We start from the raw sequence: 18,148 nt of genomic DNA on the forward strand, positions 1-18,148 counted from the left end.
TCAGCTGTAGCTGAATATTTTTTGAAGTAGAGTTGGTTTTATGAAGTGGAAGTATGAAAATGAGCATATCTGATCTGAGGTTTGTAATTAATTAATTCAAGATCAGCTTCCTTATGCTGTCTTTCACCCATTTTTTATCTATAAGGGAATCCTTGGCTTACTCAGTTTGGGGCAGGTTAGGTTATTTCTTTTCCCTTCTTTTTTTTCTTTTTTACCTTTTTTTTTTTAATAAATTCCTTACTTTTAATGTTTCTGGAACTAGAAGAAACAGCATAAACAAAAGGTAAACCAGTAGGTAATGACTACATAAATATATACAAGCTGAGATGATGTCCCTTGCACACATGTAAAGCAGCTCCGTGTGCTGAGCAGAACTCCCAGTCTGTTGGCTCCACAGGGTAGGAGCAAATCTGGAAAGTACAGAACAGGTTCATTTCCCCATTTCTGTGTTGCAAATAATTTCTGAACCAATGCCACCACTCTGGCTTTTCAGATTTAATCTGGCGTTACCAGAGGTTGTAAGACTATGGTATTATCTAGGACATTAGAAACAGGAAATGACTACAGATCTTCCCCCTTCAAAAAAAAAGCCTCCAAATACTTCATAGAGCACCTTCCAGTGCACGATTTAATGATTTTTTTTATTCTGACATTGAGGTTGCCTAAGGACCTCATGACCCTGAAGAAGCAAATTCAAATTACTCTTCTCATCCTATGCTCCAGAAGTAAGTCTGAAATATCCAGAGAGTGATCTGAAGTTGTACCACCATCCAATGCCTGGAAAGACTCCTTTCAGCAACATTAGGTTTTTATGCTAATCTGCCAGGCTTTCCTCATTATCACATTTACATTTTCATACCTGCTGTTTCTTTCTTTTCTTTCTCTGGTGACAAAGACCCCAGCAAAGCAAAGCCAGTGCAGATAAAGGCTTGAAAACAAATCTAACAGTCATTAAGGACAGCAGTGTGGTGATTTTGGTGCTCATCCACTCATTTCATGCAAGCTTCTAAGTAACCACCATGGTGCAGCTGTCAATCACTGTCAGCAATGGGCCAGAAATGAACTGTGAATTCAACACCCTTCTAATCTTGGTCGGGGGAAGGCCACGCAGACACGCAGATACTTTGGGTGCCAAACAATATCCTTCCAGTTCCTGCTTGACCATGACCCAAATGTCATGTTATCCATTTCATGTACTCAGAAATATGTTCAATCTCAGTAAGGCATTCCATTCAAGTTCCATTCAAAAATCTGGCCTTTTCAGGGCACAGAGTCCCCAGCCCAAACTTCAAGCCCTCGTCTGACAACATCCTCAAGCCATCTCCAAACTTGAGTAATAATTTGAGCCAGAAATGAAACAGAAGCAGAGTCAGTCCCCTGGAGGTAAAAAGCTCCTCAACACCTTATTAGCCAGGCCTCGATCAAATTTGGCTCACTTTGATCATTTGTTGCCAGTCTCTTATGCCTGAGAAGAATTCTTTTGCCCCAAAGGCAAAGGGAGGCAGGAAAAAGAAGAAGAGCTTTCACCTGTTCGTTCTTTATTTGTAGTAATAATTCATATTTCTGAAAGCATGTATTGCTAAGAAAAAGGGACCATTTTCAGTGGTCACAAAATGATGCTTTTACTCCTCAATGTGACTTTTCAGGAAGAAAATTTTTTCAAGTATAAATAAGAAGTAGCTATTCAAGACATTTTTATTTATTAATAGTTAGATTCTTTCTCTAAAAGAACCAACACAAACCCGCCATAACACCTTGATTGCATTACTACTTCATATTTGCCTGCATAAATAAACCTGACGTTTTACTGCAAGAGAGGCAGCTATTTTAAAGATGGCAAAATGTCAGCTCTTAGATGGTTGGTTTCATTTAACAGGGCTCCACATGAATTTATGAACTGTTCCATAACATCTTCTCCCTGCATCAAATGGCAGACTTTGGGCAGAAACCCAATGTATGTTTAGCTAATGTATAACAAACAGAGTATTTACATAGTCAGTGGACCCTATTAGGTATTAAGAATGGTCTCTTTCTAAATTTACTGTTAATTCCCTTCCGCAACAACCTAACTGAAGTGCTTGCTTCTCAGAGAAAGCTAAGAAAATGTGCATCTACTCTCATGTGTGTATAGGTCTTTTCTTTCATTTTAAAATCTCTTTAACAAAACTTGTGACAGTTATTTTCTTTTGCTGCAAGAGTGAGAATGTAGTTTAAGATATTGTTTCCTGACTTTAAAGGTGCCTTGTGGTTTTTAAGGATATTTCAGCAGCTAAAGAAATTCTACCGCAGACACAATGTACCAGTTCATTTCTTAAGCAATAAATGGCAAGCAGGGTGGTGCTGAATAAGCATGCTTATATGGAATTTCTCTTTGAAAAGACCACTAGTTAGGCCCTATAACACTTCAGTTGATATTTCCACAGTGCAAACACGATAGTGGAAATTAAGTTGCCCCAGCAAATTCAGTTTAGGAGAAATTTGTTATGAATAAAATGCTGCTGCTGGCCTTAGAACATTGAATTTATCCACCAAATAATATCTTAGAAATACCACTTCAGAAGAAATCAGCTCTAAATAATTGATAAATTTGGTTTGTTTAGAAACCTTTTGACCCCTGTAATAGAAAGTAAAAACACATTTCAGTTATTAAAGTCACATATATTCCCTCTGGTAGGGGAAGCTTTTAATTTTAAGCTGGTCTCTGTTGGGGCCATTTGATAAAGCTTGGAAAAACCTTTTCAACTGCTGCTGGTGGATTTGGGTCAGCTTCCCTTGGGAAAATGGCAAAAGATAAATTTCTAGCTTTTCATAACACATAAGAAAACTTCAGAGATTTTAAACATCAAGAACTATTGGAACTGAAAGACACAGTTTCTCTTTTGTTTCTCCCCCTCCTCCTCCTGCTCCTTCTTCTCTTTTATTTCCAAAAAGAGCTTTAAATTCTCTTGTTGTTTTAATTTTTTTTTTTTTTTTTTTGGACTATGGAGGTTAGAAAGTTTTGACCTCTCTAACTGCACTACCAGTGGTCCTTATTAGCCTAAGACTTATTTTGAGATAGAAATATCATTATGTGGTTTTTGTTTTTAAATGGAGCTATTTCATTCTACTGGCTTCAAAGCCAAGAGCAAAATAAAAACCCTCTATCGCTCTTTTTTTTTTTTAATGCATTTCTTAAACTTTGCTTCAGTCACTGTTACCAGAACTTTATGTCCACAAATATAAGTCAGTCTCATTTCCCCAGGACAGTAATCACAGTTTATGAATGAGGGCACTGATTCTACAGGGATTGCCAAAATGTACCTGACCTCACTTCACTGCTGTTTCTCAACAGGGAAAGAAATGGGGGTAAAAGAGAAAAAAACCTACTTAATACTTATGAAAACAGAAAGACATAATAACACCCTACGGTCAAATATTTAAGTAGCCACTTCCACATAAAACAAATACTCACAGGCAGCAAGGCAGATTGTGCTGCCCTCTGAACCTCATACCTGCAGACGCCCCTGCACATATTTGCAAAGGTTGCTGCTGTTCTTTGTCCCTTCAGGAGCTGCCTCCAAGAAGCAACATCTGCAGACTTTGTGGGGAACATCCATTTCTATACATTCATCTGAGACTACAAAATTCAGTTCATATAAATTACTGAATGGCCATCATCCAACAGAAACAACCACCTCCCTCTGATAGCCTGAGCTGAACAAGAACAAGCATCCTAGAGGATAAAAATCTATGTATTTTCTTACAGGCTCTAAAACAATTCAGCCTCTCTTCCCTGTTGTCATTTAGACTAAAGTATGTTTCCCTGGAATATATTTGTGAGCAGTGAGACACTGGTAGATGGCTCTAGCAAGCTGAATTCCTCTTCCTGAATTTCATGGTGAATGAAGCATTGGCACTTTTGAAACTACAGAACAGCTGAATTTTTTGATAACTGGACAAGTCCCTAACAATCCCGCTTACCTACAGCCTGTGAAGAGTGCTCAGGAACAAACTGGTAGAAGTAAAGCTTTCCTCCTAGACAACTAGCCTTTCTTGAGCAGCCAGTTCTTTCTTTTTGCCTCTTCATGCTTGGTTGCTATTCCCAGTGTAAGACACTTTGTTGCACGGATGCAGTGGTAAATTATTAAAAGGGTCTCTACCAGGTATTCGTTCATGCAGTCACAAATTATGTGTTCATGTACCTCTGCCTATTCTTGGCAGGTGCAGCTCCTCTGTGAGTACTTTAGCAATTCAAACACCTGCATTATTTCATTACTTTAGAGCTGTTATTCAAAGAGTTGCACCTACACCCCATTAGCACCCTCAGAGGGAGGCCAACTCTTGGTAATTTATGTTGTGGAGGGATTGCCACCTTGGAGAAGAAAGATAACATGCAGAAAGCTAGGCTGTGATTTTACAGCCACAACACTATTCCAGCTTCTCAAATAAACACACATAGCACACATCTTCATGGTCACTTGGTCCACTTGGATGAGTGAAAGGGGCTTCTTTGTGTTTACTGTGCACTCAATGTTCACACAGGAAATAGCTGAGGAGCCGCCAGTATTTTAAAAGGTGACAGGCTGGAGTATTCATGGTGTTTTCCTTGTGCAAGAATGTCTTGGAAGGCTGTGACATTTTGAATTGGAAATTTCTTATTTATTTTTTTTAGCTGTTCCCCCATGCTTCTTTCTCTCTCTTCCACCCACCTTATCATAATCTCCAGCTCATAGACAACTGTTGGATGATTCCCTTCCACTGCCTTTCTCATACTTCAGTAGGCTGACTCTTCCCACCTACTGCATCACACAAACTACAGCTGGCTAATTCCTCGCCCCTAATGATTGCTAGCAGTACCTTCCCACACATATGCACTGGCACATATTCACCTGCTAGAAACCTCTTTATGCTCTTCATCATCTGAAACAAATCTGTTTCTGGCCAAAACAATTGGGTGTTTACACCAGTTACAGAGGAAAGAGCCAGTGTATGCAAAGCGTGATTGTTACAGTTACATTACAGTTACCACAAGTGATTAGCTGGAAGAAAAATCACCAGGTAAGCAAGAGTACTGAAACATTTTCAAATTTATGTAGAAACTAAAACATGAGCAAAAACTTCTTTAAACTGATTGCCCAATAGCAAAATGTCCCAAGTCACAAGGGAGCAGAAATATGCTCTGTTGGGAGGGAAAGAAAAAAAAAAACTTGCAATTATTTCTGTCAACAAGCGCGTCTTCCAGAATACATACGAAAGTAAAGCCAATCAAGTTCAAATATGCAGTGTCTGATCATAGTGAAATTCAGAAACCATTTTGCACAATCCTTTTTTAAAGGCAAAAAGCAGTGGAAATAAAGTGATACTGTTAAGAATAGAAAATTTTTAGTATCTTTATATATTTAATATACTTGATAGTTTCTTCTGTAAGACAAATTTTCCAGAGTACCTATTGAGTAGAAAAAGAAGAAAGCCAGAGTAAAATGAGAAGTCCAGCATACAGCTGACCATTTTCCACACAAATTAATTGCAAATGAAAACACAAAACAGATCTACCTTTTCAGTACTAGAAGAGGGTAACTCCAGCTGAATATTCACCAGAAGAGGCAAAATTATCCACAGGATAAAAATATTGTAACACCATAATAATGAAACAAGCACTTTGACACTGTGTAAAGAGCACCACTGTGTCATTGTCATTAAAAGCAAGAAACCAGGGATGGTAGCATTATCCTTCATTCTTCTCTACGTAATTAGAAAACAGAATCCAAGATGTCTTATCAAAAATAAAACATGTAACAACAAAATCAGCAGTAAATACTGCAAAGCAAATGCAAACAAAGCACTGAAACCTCATGAGATCCATGACCATGTCAGCCTAGTGTTGGAACAGATTTATTTGAATGAAACTGGAAGGATTACCTCTTGTAATGATTATTTCTTGAGTATTTTTTAAATTGAGCTGTTGAACCTCCCATTGATGCAACAATGTAATGACACGTTGAAAATCACAGTTTGCTCATCACAGGATTCCAGATGAGTTAATAGCAGATAATTGCACACATTTTGCAAGCACGTCATTTCAACAGTTCTCTTTGATATTACGATTTAAGTGCACCTTGTAAACTCTGGCTATGTACAGGCAAGTGTGTTGGAAATACACTGTTTTCAAAGAGAAATGAACTTAAAACAACAAGATTAAAAACAAGCCAAAACCCAACAATCCAACCAAAAAGCCTACATTTTCTAAGTTAGAACATTTTGATCACAGAGGCATAAATGTTGGTGTCAAAACAAGTTCTCTGAATAAAAGTTGTTTAAACATATGTTAGCTTCAAAAGAAAATACACATAAGCCGGAAGCAAGCAAACATGGGGACAAAAATGCCATAAGTTCTCTGCATTAGCAGCAGAACTACTGCCAGGAGTTACATCACCAACACCAAGACTACATGCCATCATTGTTTGTGATACTGGTGAAACAAAAGCCTTTAGAGAGCACCCAGGTGGATACTACTGCTCTGCTTCTTGAGGTAACACAGATGCAGCCTTCTATGTCTCACTAACTGTGGCTCCTGGATGGAAGGGAGAAGAAAATTTTGAGGCATAATGCACTTTGTCCTAAGTTAAACACCTTAAACAAGTTTACCTTCAGTTGGGTAAATCTCACTCAAACTCACCAGCCATGCCATAAAACAAAGCAACACACAAACACAGGTGCACACACTACATCAGAATGCAAATTCACTTTGACAACTGCATTTGCCATAACAAAATGAATTGCTTGGGGAAAGAAAGAGACCAGATGATTTGAATATCAGTTACTGACAGTTGTCCTAAGTTCCACCTGAGACATTTCTATTCATGTGTGTGTTATGAATAAGTGTCACAAGTTGGTAATATCTTCATTTCAGCTGGTTTCATTACCTGCATTTCATTTCCAAAAGAGTGGTGATACAGATCTCATGGTATCCACTGCAATTATAAAATTGATTTCTGCCCTCTTTATATCCGCAGAGAGGCTGAACGATCCTCCGAGCAGGGCTGCTTCTGAGCCTCTGCCCTGGTGCCAGTGTCTGCAGCTGTATGTCTCTTTAATTGGTGGTAGGAAGCAGGGTAATCATCAGAGGCCCGGTTTGTCTGCTTAACGCAGCGCTGCCGAGTGTGTGACACGTGCTGCCGAGCGTCGGCGTGGCTGGGGATTTACAGCACATTCTTAGCCCTTTCCCTGCTGAAAGCAAATAGCAAGCTGGAGGAGGCATGTTCCCACAAGGCTTGGCACAGTGCTCGGTGCCTCCCCATGCTGCAGAAGACCACGTTAGCTGGAACTCTTACGTGCATTTAGCCATTAGGAATTTGGTTCACATTTCTGTCCTACCAGTAGCCTCACTAGAAAGCTACCATAACAAAGGTCTGAAGAAGCTAGTCTGTTTTATCAAATATAGATATTAGGACCCTTTATATCACACCAGTAAAGATTTCTACATTAGGTTAAAAACACTTTAAGCTTTGTGCATGAGTCTTTGAACTGCTGCTCTTCTCGAGTGAGTTGAAGGGAAGCTAGCAAGAACAATGTCAACTTTACCCATAAGCTGCCAAGTTCCTGGGAGCATATTTCATTTCAGAAACCCAAGGGAAAGTTAAAAAAAATCTCAGAATTCTGATATCAGGACAAATTCTGAAAGCAAAATATGGTTTATCTCTGAATTGTTTTAAAACTAAAGTCTGAAATGCCTCTAAACTAGAAATTTATTTTTCACTCAACTCTAGTTATGAAAAGTTTTGGTTGAAGATGAGTATGGTTCTCTTGATACATGTATATGTGTGGAGCTGGGGGTTCATCTCAGAATCTGATGATTGTGAGTCCTGGACAAAATCCACACCTGAGCACAGTGATCAGTATATGTCTATGCTAAGTGATAAAAAGCAAAATCAAGGTTTTCATTCCAGGGCAAAGAACATTATTCTGCAAAGTCTTGAGCAAGATCTTTCTGCATAAGAAGTAAAATATTTGGAGTGCACAACACCTTCAGTGACTGAATTCACAATCTACACTAATGACATGGATTCTGTGGCTGTCATGGGCTCTAGGTAGTTCTTGAAAATGCTTAAATCTTGTAATTTTTTAACAAAGGAATGACATACGTGACCTAAGATTGAGTTTAGTGGATAGCACACACTATTTCTGAGCATAAGAACATATGAGATTCCAGGTTCACAAACTGCCAGGTGAAGTAGTTACTTGGACTGTAAAATCAAGCGTCAAGCATATGGGATACACATCATAAGGTCACCCCAAGACAGACTACAATATCAGCCTTTTGGTTGTATGTGCTAACCTTCTCCTACCCTCTGAACAGCCCACCCTGAATACTGATTTAAACAGGATCAGTTGGAAAATGTAGTGTGATCATATGTAACACACATTTGCACCAGAACACATTCATGTAAAAGAGTCTAAATAAGGGTTCAGAGGCGTTTCTTAACTCTCAAGTACTAGCTCTTGCAGCCACAGGAAAGTTAATTTAAAGATAACTCTGCTGGGAATTATTTTACACTCCTTCTTATTTCTGGCATCGGAAGTTACACATGGATCTTGAACCTGCTGCATTGCAGTGCAGGATGCTATTGCTAGGATTGTTGAGAACTTTAACTGTACACATGCACATTAGCTGAGGAAAGATGTTTTTGTGTGTGTTTGTGTGTGTGTGTTTGTGGGTGTGTGTGAATGAGGAAAACATCTTGAGTCTATAGTGTCGAGAAGCCTGTTCTGTTACCCCTTAAGCCAAGTATTTTAGGGATGGTTTGGGATGGAAACTGCTCAGTTTGGAATTTTATATAATGTAAGACCACAGACTTAACCTCTTCTTCCCCTGCCTTTCCATTTTCTTGTCTTCAGCTGGTTCAATCTGTGTCTCTTGGTGTTGGCAGTGTCAGTGTGAGCTTGGCCTGCAGCCTGGAGTCTACTAATGTTTTCCCAAGAGATAAAAATAAGAGAAGGGTAATGACAATTTTTTTCACTTTGCATCCTAAATGGAATTTTATGGGACAAAGAGAAGAGACTTCTGTGACCCAAAGGGATTTCCTCTGCTGAATACCAAACACCTTCTACAAACAACAGAAATGTGAGAGATTCTCAAAATAAAAGGTCACAGGGATTTTCTATAATAGAAAGGCTTTAACGACAGGGTGTTGTTACCAGCTGCCCTTACAGTGAATCAGGAAAAATCCTGGTGAAGGACTTCCTCAATATGTTTTCCTGCATTTCAAGGAGCTACTAATTTGAGAGATAGTCACTGGAATTGTCAGAGCTTGAGTCAGGGACCATGATGTACATTTAGTAGCAGCCCTGAATGCAGGGAAGGGAAATAAAAAAAGGACTCACAGCAGAAAGGGAGATGACCATTTTACTTGGACAGCTTGGTGGCAGCATGTCCAGGCTTGCTAAGGCAACATCCGTGTGTCAGACAGAGGGACAGCATTTGTTTGAGTTCTGGGAAGAGCCCAACTTCCTTATGAGAAGAGCAGGGGAGGAATATGGCTGGCTAATGTTTTCAGACTGCCTGAGGCAGTGAGCGACCTGGTAGCTGCAGAGAAAAGCAATTCTTTTTCTGCCCACCCACCACTTGAAAACATGGTATAAACAGCTATTTGTGACCAAATTTGGCTTAGAACACGGTCAAGGATGAATAAGACAGGGCAACAGGCACTTGCACTGTTGTGGTCATCCTTGCACCTCATTAGGTATCCACAGAAATGGGAGCTGCTTCTCTCTGTGGCTGGAAAGGAAGAAGACCCACAGTTCAACCAGGCCACCATCCACTCCAGAAGTTTGTGTGCCTTCAGGTGTTACTACCACACGTGGCTGTAGAATAATATCAAGTCATTTCAGCATATGAAGAACATACTTAGCTCTCCACATTCCCTCCTGTCCTTCTTTCTCCACTGCCCCTGGCTTCTAGCTAGCATCCGCATCCAGCCATCACCACTGTCTTGCCCCACCTGCTCCTCCGCCATGGACTCACAAGCTCTATTTCTTCACTCTGGTCATAATTGCTTTATTTTTTTTCTGATCTGAGTACAGGAAGGCATAGGAAGAGGACTGCACTTGAACCCCATCCATTTTCAGAACAAAGAATCTGACTTTGAGATATGAAGAAACTGCAGCAAAGGGCCCCCATCTGCCCCACAGAGGGGATGGGGAATGTGACACATTTGTCTGTGCTCAGGACATATCATGGACACAGCGGCCTGTTGGTGAGTTCAATCATATTAAAAGACAAGGATAACTAATAGGGACTTTGAATATTCAGTGGTATGAAAGTAACCTTGCCTTTTTATGTGTCCTTCCGTAGATAAAAAGAAGCAATATTGTTGGGATGCCTAGGATTTCAAAATATTACTTCATATTAAGCAAAAAACACATCTTAAGGCACACATTATGGGTCCAGAAGAACACATCTTTCAGTCTTTGAGAGGTGTTTAAAATACTCTGGCAGATGAAGGTAAGAAAACATTAATTTCAGCTAGACTTTCACTTTGATACGTGCCAATGAGTATAGAAATGCGAAAATGAAACAACTTAAGAATGTGTAGTTCAAATTACATATGAAAATGGTCCATTCAAAGTGTGGATTTAATCATTTTTGTCTTAGTCAGCTCATTCTTTCAAACACCCATTTCCCATTCCAGGTTACAATACTTATACTATAGTGTAGATTACTATAATTAACAGGTTAAACGCATGAAAACAGTTTTTTCCCCTTGATGTGCCTCTGGATCCTTTATTTTTGCTAGCAGTTATACAGTAAAGTCACTTCCTATGAAGGAGAAACAACTGCCGTGGGGTTTCTTAATGCTGCTAATGTTCTGTTCTTTCCCTCCAGTAATAACAGTAAGAAATTATTGTCTGTAAATAAAAGAATATAATGGAGAGTATATGTCAGGAGAAGTATGTTAAAAGCTGTATGTATAACATCCATAGGTACAGACTGCTTATGTTGACAGAGCAGCCAATGTTGGATTTTATTAAGATGCAATGAGAACCTTTCTAATCACACTGCATAGAGAAGTCCTTTTCTGATCCAAAAGAACTCCTTCAGTTAGCATGCAATTTAATTCTACAGAGTAACAAAGAAAATAGTCTATAAATACCTTTTGTTCTGTGATATTTACAGCAAATATCAACATTTTTGTTACTTTGTTTTCTTCACCAACAATGCCATGTGGCATGTCTGTAGATTTATTTATTTTTTAATCATATGTCCTGCTGGTTATAACATAACTTAATGTACCAGCTGCAATTAACAGACTGTCAAAGGATCAACTAACAAGTGCTGATAAGCTTCATTTAACTAATTTGAGGAGTGGAAGTTTGATTTTCTTTTTTTTTTTTTTCCAGGAAGGTAGCTTGTTTCCTTATTTCCTGTCAAGTGAGCCAACTCCTGTGACCTGTAGTTAAAAGGGCCCTTTGTAATTAAGGCAGTGAGCTTCCAAGTGAACAGTTCTCACAGTAGGAGGGGGAGCAGGGGGGAAGAAGAAGAAGAAAAAAGCAACAAAAAAAAAAAGGAGGATTCATGACACTGCTTAACTAACTAATCGGAGCTGAGCCAATCCATTTTCCTGCAGGCCAGTCAGTGTACCATGAGCACGCAGAATCTCGCCCTTCATTGGCTTCATGTCCATTTTATGGACCAGCGAGTCTATTAAGATCTTGGTGAGTGGCCCTATCTGAGGGCAGGGCTCTCTCTCCATCTGCCCATAGACTACCAGAAACTGATCAGCCGTGTTATATCAATAACGTTCTCACACCAGGTTGTGTAAATTGATCTTTTACAATTTCTCTCGGTGACAGTCTCTGTAACCAACAAGATAAATCATTCCTCCTGTGGCTTTTTTATTGATTGCTGAGACCTGTATAAAAATTACACTGCTCAAGCTGTAAAGTGAACATCCTCATAAAAGAAGACCTTCTATTTACAATCAAAATACATTTCGTCCAGATCAAGCACAGATTTACTATCCCAATACCATAAGAGACCAGAATTAACTGAAATTCAAAGCACCAACAAAGTAACCCACATAAACTTTTAAAATGTGAATGGTGCACCACAACATCAACAAAAAAAGAAAAGAAAACAAACAAAAGCCAGACTTGCAAGGTTATAAAGTCCTGTTGAAGTAAAGGCAGTTGTAATAGCAAACCATCTGTTAAAAACAATGATGCAGAAGAAGCACAGCAACACAATCAGCCAGCTCTTTTTTTTTTTTTTTAATTGCTTGTACAAACACTAACACAAATTGCTTTCCAATATCCTTTTAGCATCCATGCAAATATATATATATTTAAATGGAATGGTAAGGCTTGAAGGCTTCTTACCTTTTCAGAAAAGAAATAATCTACAACTTTGGAAGATCTGACAGCTGTAATATCATTCTAGGGAAATTGATTTAAGCTGCTGTATAGTATTGGCTTTACTGTTTTATTAAAGCAAATAGTCTAATGATGTCTGACACAGGCAATCAAATGTGTTCACAGTTTTTAGGCAGCATCAACTCTATAATGATTATATTCCTTCCACTTTATTCTATCATTTTAATTCTGGTAAAATAGTCTCTAATTTCTGTTGCTTTAATTATTTAAAACCTATGCTAATATTGTTTAGAGACACAATTTACAAGGGTGTCTTTTGAAACAGGTGGACTTAAACTGAGAAAAACCGTTAAATGTTAAATCATCAAGCATGATGAAAGAACTAGCAAGTGATTTAGAGGACTGAAAACCAGATATGAAGTACCAATTCCATTGTCTTACTGACTCACTCTATATTTTTTGGATAGGACACTTGTGAGCCAACACCTCAATTTATCCACCTATAAAAAGTTATTATAGTATCTAGAGGAAATGTGTCATTTCTGTATCATGCTAACTGAAATCAGTAGAGATACACCCAAGTCAGCTTTGTCCTCTGGGAAACTGTGAAGTTTAAATTAGTGTTCGCAAAGTAGTCTGAAACACTGGATGATGAGACCTTCAAAAATGCAAGCTTTTGTTATTATGATTCTCTGACACAAAAAATGAAGGATGCATTCAAGTATTTCATGTTATCAGAAAACTGTGCAGCCATGATCAGTGCTACCAAGGAGAACGTTGTACCAAATAGTCTCTCAAAATTAAGGATGTTGTTAAAGGCCCAGCACAGCTCCCATGAGGTGCTAAAAGTTATTCTTTCTTTCTGTTGAAATCAAAATCTGTGGTTGATGTAAATATCTGTGATGCTGGATGAAAGATAAAGTTTTTTTCTTTTTTGTAAATTGTGCACATGTAACCAGACATTACATGTTTAGAACTGCTAAGTACTAAACTATGCTAAATTATTTTAAATGACAAAACCATATGCTATTTTTGCTGTTTAGAAACTGGTGCGTAAGAGAAACTTCAGAAAAAAATGTGCATCAATCTGAAAATTCAGAGTATGAAAATAATTAACTTTTTGCTAATGCTATAAGACTGTCTGTAAAAGACAGCATCACCTCTCTATTTTCTCAGTGAGTGAGATGATTTTCCCACTTAAGTGAAAAGAAAGAAGGGAAGACATTGGTGGAGGGGGGGGGGGGACGGGGAGGTTGTTGTACTAAATATGGCTATGACTGCACTATTGTTGTCTTGATAGGGAGCTGACTTCAGAATAAAATCTGCTGGTGTTGTCCATTCATTTCTTTATTATTCTTCACAAGGTATTTTGAAAGGGAGAGAGTTAAAACGCTATTTATTAGAAAAATTTGATTGGGGAAAGCCAGTTCAAGGTCCAGGACCTAAACAAAGGACCAGTGCAAACAAAGGATTGCATGAGGACAGTGAAAGTAGTAAAATATAAAAATTATATTTAAAGAACATATTTTATCTTTATTTTGGAATACTATGGCAAAGTACTTGAATTATCCAAACTAGAAGATCGTCTTTTCATTATTAGCTTTATTGATATGCTTCCTCTTGCATCTTAGTGGTAAACTGATGATGACATCATCAGTATTTTTGGACACTGAGGGGTTTAGTTTGTTTCCTTTAGGCAAAAATGCAAAATAACCAGAGCTAATTTCTAGCAGCATCCTCTTGATTTCTCTTAATCCTGGACTGTGATGACTCTTCAAGCATCTCATTGGAAGCAATTGTGGGAAAAAGGCCATTCCCTTTTCAGCTGTTCTTCCAAACCCTAATGAGTTAACAATTGAAATACAGAAAGTTGCTTCGGAGGTCAGGAGAGTATATTCTACACAATGGTCACAGCATTTGAAACCATGACAGCACTATAAATTGACAAACTAAAGCAGAGCACTTGGTGGTCTGAAGTGGAGAAAAGAACATCAGCCAAGAGCAGTAAAAAGACAAGCCATGAAACCACACAGAAAAAAAATGAGTGATTTTTTTCAGATCACCTTGTTAGACTTTAGTGTATCAGAGGTCAGATGAGTAGAACAATAATAAGGTCCAAGGTTGAATACCAGTGGGGAAGCTTAACCCAGGAGCTCCAGGTCAACCATAAGTGAATGAGGTAGAACAGTGAAACAGTAGTCACCCAGGAAGGGAACGCACAAAAGTCAGCGGGTTAAGGGGAGGAGCCCAACAGTTATCAATTAGACTAAGAGAAAGCCCAGGCTTGAGCACCTGGGAGAGCAAAATAATTCCAGTGTGATGAAAGGAGATTTTCTCCTGTGCATGGTTCTTGTTCCTTGGTTTTCAGCTTTTGACAAATTTGAAATATGTGGAGCTAAAGTTATAAAATCTGTAGCAAATGAGAAGACACTGGCCAGTTGGATACATGTCTTAATGTGCATATGACAACGTTTTCACCCCATGCTGGACAGTCTGCTGAGATAAGGGAGGCATAAAAGTAAATTTCTTTTAAAAATACGACCAAACATGCACACACATTCATATACAGGCATGCACACATGTACACCACTGTAAGGGCAGTGCTTTTTAACTTCTTATTTTGTCTTCAGAAAATTACAATTCACACCAATTTTATTTTTAACTTATGAGGAGGAATTTCTTCTGATTTGTGAAGAAAATTGCTTCAAGTGATAAGTACGGAATATTTAAGTGACATTTTACAATGTAAAATGTATATATATATATATATGTGGTTATGCAACGTCCTCTTCCTATGAACACGCATCACCTAATTTAGTAGGAATTTTGCCATTGATTTCATTGGAACTAAAAGAGGCCCAAAGTAAAGCAGATCATGCCTGATATCTCATAGTTCAGAGCACGTTGAAAATATCCAAGTAAAGCTAGCCGCAACTGTCCACTAATATGGGCACATGACTTTTTGTGTTATGCAGATTTCCATTTATGATTGTTATAAGATATGAACAATTGTGGTATTACCTTTGTATGTGTCTGTGTGAGTGGAGTGGGGGTGAGGGGGTAGTGTGTGCATATGTCTACACGTGTAGAAGTTTTGTGTGATGTCTACCGTATGTACCTGAAATATTAGTCAGTCCTCATGAGCAATATGTGGTAAAAGAGCAAGGATGCATAATGTCAGCTAGAGTCAAACTCTAAACATACTCTCTTTGTAACCTACTACCCTGTTTTTCTATTTGTCTATTCTTAACCTCACATTTCTGAGGAATTATATAATTCTGGATGGCTGCTAAAACCAGCAAAATTCTTACAGGCAGAGTAAGTCTCAGCAGCTGTAATAAAGCACACAGTATCCCTACTATCCTCTGGTGTGTACATGCTACTTTTTGGGTTACAAAAGACCCATTGTCAAGGTATTGTGATAACTTTTAGAACTCCTTCTCTTTTGCTACTCCAGAACAACAGTACAAACACAGATAAAGCAGAGGCTGACTGCTAAGCACACAGGTACACTCTGCTCCACAGGCAGTGCATTCCCACATGCACCAAAGAAGACAAAGAGATTACATTGCCAAGGGGCTTCCTTCTGCTTTAAACAAGATGAGTTTTCTGACATGAAAGCTCCTCCTACAAAGACTGAAACAAAGGAGTCTGGGGACAAAAATACCCAACCTTTTCTCAAGGGATTGTCAATGGTGGACCCTGAAATCTAACAGGACAGGAAAAAAAAATGGTCCACTTAAAGAAGCTGGAAAAGTTTAGGAAAAGAACACGCACTGTAGTTTTTAAGCTCATGGTTGGGTATTATGCTTGTTTGGGAAAAATAGGTGAATATGAAGCTATGAATTTATTGCATATGGTAAAAGAAAAAGGGTATAACTTCTTCAAGAGTTCATTTCAAGGTCTGCTTTGTCTAAAGGAAAAGATACTTGATATATTTCTCTCTAAATGGTTCTTCTTTTGTTGTCATTAGACTGTTGATTTAAATCCTGGAAATTATGGGAGTTCATGCCAGATGTAAGCAGGGGAATCAAGAAAAAGAGGATAAGAATGTCTCTTGTTTTAAGAGAGGAGATCCTTTATAGATAGTGTGCAGAAGTGTGGGTGGCAATAACATTTCTTTTGTGTGCAACACGGGAAGTTGGATTAACTAGCATTAGGATTTAATATGCTGTTCTTAGGGGAAAGTTTGTTTCTTTAACTTCACACGAGAGTGAAAGTGGTGCACCATTCAGTTTAATGAACATTTTTTCTTTCTTACAGAACAAGTTAGTTCCAAACTCAAGTTGATAACATCTCTCTGGGATGCTACTCACAGGAAGACATGTCATGGTTTGCAGTGTTCCAAAACAGTGTTGCATTTGCCCTTATGAGTCTCTAAAAGTACTCTGTATGCATTAAAGCTCATATTTTAATATTTTTATACTGTAAATATTTCATCAAGGCCAAAAATTAATAAATGAATATTTAGTAGAAGTAGTTCCATTAACTGACTTTGATGATCCAATGTTAGAGTAAACTGAGGTAATAATTGCAGGTTCACTGGCTGCAATATGAAACAAAGCATAGTTTCCTACTAGTTAGATGGACAGAGTTTTCTAAATAGACCACAGTCTTGGGGAAGGGTTTGGATCCAGCTCAGCTGAATTGTTCTCCATGCTCCATCACCTGTACTAGGTAGAACTCCATTGATGTAATGGAGATTCTACGTCAAGTGTAGACACTTACACTGTAAGCACCTAAATTTGAGTGCTTCAGTTCACAGGTATACAGAGAGTATACATTTAGCTTATATCCACCCATCATTAGATAACTAGGTAGGCTGGTTGGAATAGCTGTAAAATCATCTGCATCTGAACTGGGACCATACATCTCCCTGATAGTCAACAAGAAGGAATAATCACTTGTAAGGTGAGATTCATCTCAGTCCACAGTACATACCTGAAATAAGTCAGATGAGTTACACCATAAAAGGTGTATTGTTTTCCACTGAAGAAAACTGAAAGCTAGTTCAGGTAAAGACACCTACCTAGGGAGGACAAATCTCTCCTTAGCTCCCAAGCAATCAGGTGGAGAGATTTAAAGATTTGAAAGAAGAAATGAAGTGGCTTTTAGAATTGTTGGTGAGGGGGATCTCCCACAGGAGGAGGATGCCACTGATATCCCATCTGAACTTTTACTAGTAGAGGACAGATATCTGCCAGAGACTCTGACAGAAAAAACATCATGAAGTACTGATAAGTCAAGATGAGAAACATAATGTGATGGGGAAAGGAAACACTAGAAGGACTAGAGGCAATGATTCCATGAGTTTGGAAAATCGTTACTGATGTTTTATTTTCAACATATACAAGCAGGAAACAACAGCAGTAGCAGCAGTCAGTGCTTGAAAGGAAAAAAAATGCAGTTCTCCAGATAAAAGTTGAGTTGTAGGTAAGTGATGGGAACTGCGAGAAGGATGCATCTTAGACATGCATTGCAGAGTTGGCAAAATAAAGATATAGCCTGTGAATTCACCCTCACTGACTGTGCAGGCTTTCCCTGTGGTTGTGGAAGAGGGATTCCCACACAAGAAATGGCAGATGTAACACTTCAGCTCCCCTGCCCCCAGCATATCTAGATTCTGCTGGTTTAAAAGGGATCTTCAGCAGTTACAATGTCAAGAGACTCTTAACAGAGACATGCTATTAGCTGTACCTCATTTTCCTGTACAGTTAGAAAAACTGTATAAATTGGTTATACAGATTTATCAGTCTGTTAGACAGAAAGACAAACTCTGGACATCTTATAGTACCTCTTA

At 38.5% G+C, this 18,148-nt stretch overlaps 1 long non-coding RNA gene across 6 annotated transcripts in view; it reads left to right on the forward strand.

Annotated features, from left to right (window-relative positions):
• Positions 1-18,148, forward strand: part of LOC125337102 — a 177,660-nt gene that overhangs the window by 101,886 nt on the left and 57,626 nt on the right. For all 6 annotated transcript variants that reach the window (XR_007207961.1, XR_007207963.1, XR_007207959.1 and 3 more), the window contains 2 exons: positions 10,060-10,232; positions 10,331-10,480. This is a non-coding gene — a long non-coding RNA (uncharacterized LOC125337102). The remainder of the gene's footprint in view (positions 1-10,059; positions 10,233-10,330; positions 10,481-18,148) is intronic.

The sequence above is a fragment of the Corvus hawaiiensis genome, chromosome 2, assembly GCF_020740725.1.
Source record: "Corvus hawaiiensis isolate bCorHaw1 chromosome 2, bCorHaw1.pri.cur, whole genome shotgun sequence".
Lineage (NCBI taxonomy): Eukaryota > Metazoa > Chordata > Aves > Passeriformes > Corvidae > Corvus > Corvus hawaiiensis.